At 38.9% G+C, this 10,040-nt stretch overlaps 1 protein-coding gene across 1 annotated transcript in view; it reads left to right on the plus strand.

The window, feature by feature from the left end:
- gc (group-specific component (vitamin D binding protein)) overlaps nucleotides 1-2,683 on the plus strand; it is a 75,001-nt gene extending 72,318 nt beyond the window's left edge. The window contains 1 exon segment of the mRNA NM_001015745.1: nucleotides 1,025-2,683. The gene's annotated coding sequence lies outside the window, so the exon portion shown is untranslated.
- Nucleotides 2,684-10,040: the final 7,357 nt, after the last annotated feature.

Here is a 10,040-nt window from a genome sequence, read left to right on the forward strand (position 1 = left end):
GCATTTTCAGCTAGGAACTATTACTTCTTTCAGGAAATGTAATTAATTCATGCACTTGACCCAGCAATCTCAAGAAAGCATTTATGTTAGCTACTTGTCTTTTGATAGATGTCATCTCACTAGTCAGTTGGCTGCAAACATAAATCAATAGTGCATAATATGGAAACTACAAAGGGATTTTAATCTCCTTAAGTGTTCTCTTCCATCAGTATAATTCACATATGTAAGAGAATCAAACTTTCTAACCTACTGTCTCCTTGGTCAATGTATATTGGTTTATAGATAACTATTATATTAATAATCATCCTTATATGTAACCTGTCAAGTGCCAAGCTCTTATTATAATAATACAGAGGAAATGGTTGTGGTTAGTTAGCAATAATAAATGGTTATATAAAGAACATTTAACAAAATACACACTTTCAGTGCAATCTGTAGTATGTATTTGTGCAGATTACGAATCTGTGACTAGTATAAAAGGGTAACATTGTGTATAACAGAATGCAAAAAGTTATCAGCTTTCTTGGTTACGACAGGGTGCACCACTACCAGCTTTTTAAAGACTAATGCACATTAAAGGAGAGAGGGACAACCAGTGCTGGAGGTACCCATGGCACAACCTAGTATGTCATACAGTATAAAGCTTATAAAGCATGTCATTTTCCCCTATATGTAATAAAAGGCACTCTGCCGAGGAATAGTAACCAACCAATGTTTGTTTTTAAACAGGTGACCAGTAAATTCTGCCTGCTGATTGGTTGCTATGGGTTACTGCACCTGGGCCTTTTATTACATAACCCCAATAAAGCTTATATGCAAAACAATTGGCATCAGGGCTGCATGGAATTTCACTGACCCACCACAGAATTCCTGCAAATCAAAACTGCAGCTTGATCACCAAAAATATGGCGACCTCATGACACAGAAATGAGATTGCACAAATGAATAAGTCAGCTGTAACAATTTAATGACAGCCTTTGCATTGACATAAATGGGGGTTACTAAAATTATTTATCATTTTCAGATGGCAAAGCTGCAGAAGTACAGAAGCCTTGAAGATTTGATGTGGATTAAAACACGGCCTCCAATGAATTTTCATCTGCAGACATTTTCTTAATTAAGAAATGCTAAAATATTACAGTATTTCTAGACTATCTATCTCAACAGAGGTATATGCTAGCCATCTATATACACAGACATTTCATACTTCATTTTAACTGTCCACATACTCATATTTGTACAGAATCATGATAAAAAAAAAATGTGTCATATGTCACCCCAGTTATATTTTTTTTGAAGAAGGAAAATACTGATAAATGTACTTTAAGTATAAGTGAATAAAATAGAACTACTACAGGGATATGCCTCAAAAATACCGGGATATGATTTCCCCTGAATAATATCAAAGCACAAGATTGTTACAGGAACAACCATTGTTTCTTTTATCATCTCGTTTTATACTACAAAGGCTTCAAGATATTATCTGACAAAGGAACAATATAGTTATCTTACCTTTTCCTAAGGCCATTTCTTACTTTTACAGCAGTTTGCATTCTCCAAAGCTTTTCCATAAAGTCTGGTTTGCAACATTAAATAAAGTAGTTTGTATCTGTATAAAATATCTCCCTGAAGTCTAAATGTACAGATAGCGAACTCAAGGCCACCATCAGAAAATCTGGGGTCCCGCATTTTTTATGGGGCCCCTATGAACACAAGCACACAGTACCAAAATTTTGGCCATGCCCCTTGAGTGTGCAATATAAATGACTGATACTCTATAATAAGCAGTTCATATAAAGAGTTTGCCCTAATTTTAACCCCTTCCCTCCTACCTGCCTCTGCTCTGGCTGTCATTGCTTGATATGGAAATTATGTAAGTTTATGCATAAGTTACGTAAACTGTGTAAGTTTAGGGCCCCAATGATATTGCTGTGGAGCCCAATAACTAGTCGTTTATAAAAATAGTAAAATTAATTAATGTGCTAATTAACTTTATACGTAACTTATGCAATTTGTATCAATTTTGTGACACAGAAGATTTCACAGGGCACATCTGAACCCCCTCTGCCCCCCACTGATGGTGGCCCTGAGCGTACTGCCTATGCCAAATACAACCCTTAAGCATCTGAATCAAATTCACCCTCAGGAACATATCTTAAAAAATGATCCATCATTCTATGTTTACTATAAAAGAGGAAAGAAAAAAATCACTGGGGGGTCTCAAATGTTAGGCACCCTCTCGGGACTTTTATCTCTTACCTTTTACCCCAGGCTGGTGCCCCTGTTAGGAGCCCGGGGTAGCAGCAAACGAGTGTTTCTTTCGTCTTCTGAATCCTGGGGCCGGCGAACACGCAGTAGAGTTAGAAATCCGGCTTTTTTGTTAAAGTTCAGCTTTTCACTCTACAGAGCATGCGCAAGTCACAGACGAAGGAAGAGGAGGCACTCGCTCACAGCTACCCCGGGCTGGTGCCCTTTTCTTTTAACAGGAACACAAGCCCGGGGTAAAAGGTAAGCGATTACAATCATTGGGGGTGCCTAACAATTTGGCACCCCCCAGTGACGTAGCCTTTCCTTCTCCTTTAAGGTATTTTCTTTCAGTAACGCTGAGATCTAATAAAAGTTCACGCTTATGTAATCTACCTTCATTGTACAGAATGAACTAAAATAAAAGCTTCCAAAATGATATAATCTGTGTTTGATGTGGTAAATTTGAGTGCATTTATTACAGATATATTATTGTTCATTTCCTTTCAAACAATGATTGCATATCTATGGGATCTATAGGATGGGGTGGAATGCTTGGGTCCTGTAAAGGAAATACTTTTAAAAATGTAATTATTTACTTTAAATGGATTCTATGGGAGATAGCCTTCACATAAATCGGAGCTTTCCACACAAGAGGTATAAAAACAGCTTTAGTCATTCTTGGAAACCTGTCATCCAAGTCCTGTATTGTGTGTTGGGATATTGCACTATTCCTCTAGAGGAAAAGCCTTCAGTTCCTTGAGAAGGAGAAAGTGAAATTCTGTGTTTTACAACTTCCCATAAAGGTTTAGTGGTCTTTAGATCTAGGTTTAGTGGTCTTTTTGTATCAGGGTTGGGGGGCGCATCGGAATTTTGGCTCATCGAGTTACCAAAGAACGGCTTTTTGTTGCCCCTGGTAACTAGCTGTGCGCTGCCGCCTGAGGCAAGTTTCTCAACTCACCTCATTGCGGCAACGCCCCTGCTTGAGATTGTTTACAGTGTATATAGGTGTAATCCCAGTGAAAATAAATATACACCATAGTGTGTGAGATGGTCCCCCTTTTAGGTATCAGCAGACCTAAACCTCTGCTCATTATAGGAGAACTGAATGCTCTGTGAATGTATCACTGGTATCTTCACTCAATATGAAGAATGCATAAGGAAAGGGCCATAAGTCAGGGGCCCATGTGTAGGAACACATGGTTGCCTCTGCATCAGCACTGCACAATAAGGAAAATGTATAATATTATATATTCCAGATATAAAATGTTCCGTTTGTTGTACAGTATTGCATAATATGTTGCCTCTTTATAAATATTTGTTAATACTACTTACAATGGGATTCAGGCCTCTTTTGTCTTTTGTCTGGTAAGACGGCCTGTTGAAAGCTCGCCATTCTCTTAGCAACAAGTATGTGTGTGTAGAAAATTGATTTGTAACTGGTATTACTGAAGATTCATTTTTTTAATTCATTGTCTAACTGGGAAACCAATGGCCCCACAGAGAACCTAATATCAAGGGCCCACCAGTCAAAGCCCTAAAAATTCCCGGTGACCCTATGTTTGGGAGGTTAATTGTTCAAATGTTGATTAATATAGCCCAGAAGGCACTATTTTTGCCTACTAGATTCCAGTTCATTGAAGTTTATGGGAAAAACATTATACATAGAGGTATCACAGCAACCAGAGTGGCAACTTTCAAATAAACACATTTGTGACTAGTTTTGTGTGGGCACCTGTGATCTCCTGGGTGTTCAGTTTGTTGCATTGTGCTGTGCTTGTTGCATTATTGCTAGTACAAATTGTGTAAGAACAAAAAGCAATGAATATTTCAGACTGCAGAGGATAGCACAGACAAACAGACTGTGTGCAGATGGAGCATCTCTGTCCCAGTGCTGTTTAGTTTAGTACTTGTGTAAGAACAAAAAGCAATGGATATTTCAGACTGCAGAGAATAGCACAGACAAACAGACTGTGTGCAGATGAACACCTCTGTCCCAGTGCTGTTTACCGCCTAGACTATATGGTTGTTTGAGGATTCTATTAGTGCTTACTCCCCTGCCAGCTCTATATATATTTATCAACCTCCTTGGATTCTCCAGCTTATCTGTGGCAATAAATATGGCCTCAGTTGTTTCCCAGACCACATAACAGACTCTGAGCTAACTCCTTCTTAGATTTCTCACTACTTGGAACAAATAAAACCCAAGCATAACCTCGAAAAAAAAGAAAGAGTTAATGCTCCGTGTTTCAGAATGGGCAACCTCAAAAAAGAAAGAAAGAGTTAATGCTCCGTGTTCCAGAACGGGCAAAGGGTCCACTAAAGGTGAATGAAGATCAGGGCCCACCAGGAAAAGTCCAATATCACAGCAGACCAGTCCAACACTGTTTTTATCTAGCTTTCTGGCTTTAGCCTAATAATTACCTAATTTTACTCATTTTATTTCTGATCATTATATTTGTTTGTGTAGCAGTGTTTTCTTTTACTTTAAATCAGGGATCCCAAACCTTATTTACTAGTGAGCCACATGTAAAAAGTGTCAGTGAGACACACAAGCATGAGAAAAGTTCTTTGGGGATGCCAAATAAGGACTGTAATTGGCTATTTGGTAGCCCCATGGCAACTGCTAGCCTGCAGGAGGCTCTGCTTGGAGTAAATTTGTGTCTCTGTGCTTCCAAAACTTGCCTTCAAGCCAGAAATATAAAAATAGGCACCTACTTTAAGGCCACAGAGAGTAACATCAAAGGGGGTGGTGAGCAATATGTTGCTCATTAGCCACTGGTTGGGAATCACTGCTTTAAATGGTAGATGTACAAACAGCATTTTGTGGTTAAAAAGCATATGCACTAAATTCCATGTCTGTAAGAAAAACCTCACTTTCAATATTACATTTAGGGAATTTTAGGTGTTCGTCTATTTTGGAAGCAATCTTTGCATACATTTGCATAAGCATTCCCAGCAGACTCCTATAACAAGATGAATGTGATTATTTTTAGGGAAACAGTGGGTGTGGGGGGTGTTTCTGGAAAACAATAGAACAGGTTTGGCAACAAGTATATGCAAAGGCACATTTTTTCGTTTTGACTTGTTAACTACAGCCTATAAAATACAAGGTAAAAAAGACGTGCCCTCACTTGGCTGCCTAATGGAACAGAAAATAGCACTATAAACTTTTAATGTCAGTGCATCACGCTTGTTGCATGACTTGCTCTTAGTATTGTTTTATCCTTTATTCAACCTTTGTATAGTAAGTGTGAAGCGTGTAAAATAGATAATGAAACACAAATAACTGTCTAGATCCTAATTAAACAAAAGCTTATACTAGAAAATAACTTATTTGCTCAGTAAAATACAGTGTATTTATGTTGGAAATGTTAAACTGGTTTTTTTTTTAGTTATCACAATAATATCTACTGTCCCAGCTGGCTTATGTCATACATGCTATTTTGCCCCCAACAACTATCCCTTAACATAATGCCACTAAGCTGCCGTGAATTAATGCAGATCCCTCCTCATCATAGTAGTAGTTGTCACCACAAGTCTGAACTGTTATCGGAAAACTCCATCTGTGTTCCTGGCGAATGGTCCCACCAATTGTTTCAAATATCAAAAACCTGCAACCATCCACATGAGAACAGCTTTGCCTGCATTTAGTAGCATTGTGTTCTTGAGGGGCATGTAGTAGGCCAAAGACTTTATAGGACATAGGCTTTATGGATAGGGAGGCCTGCACCCAACACTGCTGCTCGCTGAATTTCAGGCCCCTATAATGCACCTAAAGTTCCAATATTTAGGATCCCCTGCCAGTAAATCAAATGAAATCTAGCTGATATTTGGTGGCTATGGGTTATTAGAACTGCAGTAAACTTTGCCTGTTTTGATCCGGACAGTCCAGTTTTTGGAGGGTCAGTACTGCCTGCCCAGTTCTCCAACTAAAGAAATCTAGATAGGACTCCCCCTGACTGATTAAGTGATTTGACAATGTCATTGTCCAGCCCCTGTGATGCCATGGTCCTACCCCACGTCACTGGCCCCACCTGTGACGTTGCTGCTCTGCCCCATGACATCACTGGCAACCCTGTCATTCAGAAACCCTCTACATAAGAGTTGAGCAGACAGATGTAAAAAGTCACCAATCATATTACAGGCCATCTTTGCAGTTAGAGAGAATTTGAAACTTAAAGGAGAAGGAAAGGTAAAAACTAAGTAAGCTTTATCAGAAAGGTCTATGTAAATACAGCCATAAGCACTCACAGTAACGCTGCACTGAGTTCTCTGTCAAAAGATTTATCTGTAATTCCTGTGCCAGAGACTCACAGCTTTCAGCTTTCTCCTCTCTCCTGCTCCCCCCTCCCTCAAGAATGCTAAGAACTCACACCCCCCCTTAGGAATGTGGATATAAGCCAATCAGCAGGAAGCTGACTCATAGGGGTCAATAAGTGTTATCGCATGGTTTTTTGCGTTTAAATTGATGCAATAAATAACGAGCGATTCATCAAAGTAATTTTGCATGCGTTAAATCACGCGCTACTGATATGCGTTAATTTTAACGCATGCGTTACTTCGCATACTAACGCATGATTCACAAACACATATGAAGCGTTAAACTCACTAAATATCGCATTAGTCTGTGCAAAGTTTAACACCTACTTGGGGCAGGGGGTACTTAAAGAAAATTATGGTTGGTGAGCTTTATAGCAAGCGAAGATATATATCGCGCACAGCAGGAATTAACACACGCGTGGAAAATAACGCAAGAAAAACGCTCATCGTGACTTAAATAACGCAAACAACAACACGTCTAAATTTTTACGCCTTTCCTTTTAGTAAATTGTGCATTAAGTCACAAAACATAAGAAGCGATAAAATTTTTAACACATGCTATAAATAGCACTTGTTTTAATGCACTTTAGTGAATCAGCCCTATAGTCTAACTAACTGAGCATGTTCACTTGGTTTGGGTGTCTGTGCAGGAGTGAGGCATTATGGGAACTTTCTTTACACAGCTCAGCATTTTTTTTTTTCCTGTTTGGCTTCTGATCATCTGAACAGGAGAAATATGGGGAGACTTAAGGGCACTATTGAGAGAACTGAAGGTATGCCTGCAGCTTGAGATTAACTCTTTACTAGCCTTTCCTTGTCCTTTAAAAAGTTTAAGAAAACAGTAATTTTTCTAAGTAAACAGTAAAATCTAAAAAGGATCAATGCTATACTCACCATAGGGGTCATATAGTTATGTAGTAATGACAAGATCATGCATACTGTTTTTAGCATTTAGCACATGATGACTTATATCTTTTATAGTTCAATTATTTAGCCAGTAACTATACACTAAACTATACACAAAATGAAAGACAAAAATAAACAAATTCTTGTGCATTCTTTACTACTTGGTGTAGTATACAATATTCATTTAGGGAGCACACAGAGACGCACAAAGTATATAGCAGGGGACCGGCAGGACACAAAGGCCAAAAAATGTAGGCATGGCCTAGTGACATCCCAAATGCTTCTTTTGAATTCCCACTGCACATGTGCATAGGCCCATCCACAGCTACTTAATAATTGGAAATTGAAAAAATAAGGGGGGATGGCATATTGTGACAGGAGACCAGGGGACAGGGCACAAAACCGGGTAACTCCAGGGTAACCTGAAGGACTTGATGGCTATGTTAACACATGTAAATAACTATAAAATATACTGTATATATACAATAACCAGGTTTGAACAAACATCTTCAGTGGAGGGCAGAGGTTAGGAGGTCACTTACTCACTTACTGTACTTGCTGATACTCACAGGTATACACACAAACAAACAGATTCAGCCACTGATGCTATGGGTATGAAAATTAGTGACATGAAAAAAAGTGTTCAGGGGGTTCAGTGTTTACTGACTGCATGCCTTTTGAGAAGAGAATTAATTTGAGCACTCAGAAGAAGCCCTGACTTTTTACTTTCTATTTATTGCAACAATACTCGTGTTCTATGAGCTAAGTGTGCTGAGTGCACAAGAATACTGCCATCATTGGAGAAAAGCAGAATAATTATTATTAAATATGTTCTTGGAAATGTTGTGATATCTTTACCTTAAGCACTGTGGATGTTATAGGAAAATGAACTATATCCCCATCATAAATTAGTAATTTATAAGGTTCAAGTAAAAAGCATAAATGGGCCACTAGATGGCAGCAAAATGCTGTCTCATTGTTTTACTGCAGCTCATTTAGAAAATTGAATCTAGTTCTATAACCTCTGTGGCATGAAAGTATCACGATATAGAATTCACCAGCCACCCCTTGACCTTACATTATAAAAATGCTATAAGACAAAACTTTTCCCAAAGTTCTACAAAGTAATTTTGCAAAAGTCAAGGTGAGATATGTTTTTTGCAGTACTTAAAGCCGATTTCTTTGTCCACTTTGACTTTTTTCCATTTAATGACAAAATAATAGTTATGTACCTGATAAAGAGCAGCAAACCAATTATCACTTATTAAGGCCTTTCTGCTGCACCTTTGTAAGTCAGTGAAATCAGCACCTGAGATTAAATGCTCCATTGGGCAATTTATTGGGATGGTCCTTTGTATTTATTTATGGTAGTGGGAGCAGCTCAGACCCATCAAATAGTTCTCTCAAGTCAAATTAGTGTAAAAAAATGGAAATATAAGAGCCTTCAACTGATCAATGCTATTCAAATAATGATCTATTAGGTTATTGCCATGAGTCATTGGCAAAAATGTCACGCAAACATGTATTAATATCTAATATCTAAATAGTCGTATATAATTCCTTTAGTAACAGAAAACTACACATAATTAAAGGGGAACTCCACATAAACAACTTTTCAAAATTAAACATAATTTTAAGCAATATACAATATGCAATGTACATCAGTTGAAAAATATGATTTTTTTTTGTGATTTTTATTGTAATAATATGGTTTGGAAAAGTTACCTAAGCCTAGTCAACTGTTCTCCTGCTGATCTGGCTGACTACTTTAACAGTAGTCGACTGTCTGTAAGGTGGCCATACACAGATTTGAACTGTCAATCCTGGTCCTTCATACCAATTCAACAGCTTATCTGCTCATGTAAGGGTACCCCTCACAGGCCTCCCTGAACGATATCTGCCCTAAAATTGGGCAGATCATGAACAAAAAGTTTTGATTTTCCGTCGGGGACCACATTTGTCTCGTTTATGCGGCCCACATGGCGGCGCCTATGCCTACTGTTGTAATTGGCCACCTTAGGTGGGCATATTGGGAGAAGATCCACTCATTTGGCTACCTTGCTAAACAAGCCAATCTTGTAAGGTGTATGACCACCTTTCGCCCCCCCCCCCAGGTGCACGCATGCGCAAACGAGCGAATAAACCTCTCTCCACCACCCCGCCGCTGCCACAAGCGCGCATGCGCGCATGCCTTTAAACTCCCATACGGAGCAGTGGGGAGAAGTCCTCATTATGCTGCCCCATAATTGGTGCCACCCTAGGCCCGGGCCTTTGTGGCCTCGCCACAAATCCGGGCCTGTCAATAATGAAAGGAATATCACAGTGCAATGCATTGTGGGTTATGTAGTTCCTGCATGCTGTCTGTAAGGTGTGGATAAGTTGTTATAATTTGTAACATCAATGTTTTAGTCCCTCCTCCCCTCGCCACAAATCCGGGCCTGTCGATAAGGAAAGGAATATCACAGTGCAATGCATTGTGGGTTATGTAGTTCCTGCATGCTGTCTGTAAGCTGTGGATAAGTTGTTACAATTTGTAACATCAATGTTTTAGTCCCTCCTCCCCTACC

Source organism: Xenopus tropicalis, chromosome 1, assembly GCF_000004195.4.
Source record: "Xenopus tropicalis strain Nigerian chromosome 1, UCB_Xtro_10.0, whole genome shotgun sequence".
NCBI lineage: Eukaryota > Metazoa > Chordata > Amphibia > Anura > Pipidae > Xenopus > Xenopus tropicalis.